A 933-nucleotide genomic window follows, 5' to 3' on the forward strand; every position below is an offset into this window, starting at 1 on the left:
CACGTGGGGTCCGCCCCTACACACAAGGCACATCCACCCGCCCTCCTGCCCACACACACACACACTAGCACACAAACGTATATATATATATATATATATATATATATATATATATATATATATATATATATATATATATATATATATATATATATATATATATATATATATATATATATATATATTTATATATATATATACATACAGAAAGAAATGCCGGCAGTCTACAACACCAAAGAAGGCATAGGGGAATGGTGAGACTATTTTTTACCGTTAGTGACGTTGCATTATTTTTTTTAATTACTTGAGAAAGAAAGAAAGAAAGAAAAACACGCGCCCAGAGTGGGGACCGAACCCACGCCTTTCGATTATATCTCGAATGCCTTACCAATTCGGCTATCTGGGCGACTGTGTTCTCCGTCACTTTCTGGGGTATTTATGTTTACTACAACTGTATCTGACGCTTGAGGGTGGTAATTAAAAAAAATAATGTAACGTTACTAACGGTAAAAATAGTCTCACCATTCCCCTATGCCTTCTTTGGTGTTGTAGACTGCCGGCATTTCTTTCTGTATTTCCTAACGAGCCCCTCATTTCGAAACCCTATTGTCGTGCGAAAGCTTAGCGAGGGCCTCGGTTCTGGCAGCCTTGATGCCAAGGTAGCATAAGAGGGTTTCCCGCCAGTTACCCGCTTATGACAGGCTGTAGACGTTCGCGTCATGCCCCTGGGGTTGACAATTGATTTGATTGATTGTGGGATTCAAATTGCGTTGCGTCGGCGCGTTGAATCCCACAATCAATCAAATCAATTGTCAACCCCAGGGGCATGACGCGAACGTCTACAGCCTGTCATAAGCGGGTAACTGGCGGGAAACCCTCTTATGCTACCTTGGCATCAAGGCTGCCAGAACCGAGGCCCTCGCTAAGCTTTCG

The 933-nt window shown here is 42.1% G+C and overlaps 1 non-coding gene across 1 annotated transcript; it reads right to left on the reverse strand.

Annotated features, from left to right (window-relative positions):
* Nucleotides 1-334: 334 nt before the first annotated feature.
* On the reverse strand, nt 335-406 carry Trnai-uau (transfer RNA isoleucine (anticodon UAU)). The gene has a single exon. It is a non-coding gene; the product is annotated as a tRNA-Ile (tRNA).
* Nucleotides 407-933: the final 527 nt, after the last annotated feature.

The sequence above is a fragment of the Haemaphysalis longicornis genome, unplaced genomic scaffold, assembly GCF_048455015.1.
Source record: "Haemaphysalis longicornis isolate Haplotype H1 unplaced genomic scaffold, Haemaphysalis longicornis Haplotype H1 scaffold_7, whole genome shotgun sequence".
Lineage (NCBI taxonomy): Eukaryota > Metazoa > Arthropoda > Arachnida > Ixodida > Ixodidae > Haemaphysalis > Haemaphysalis longicornis.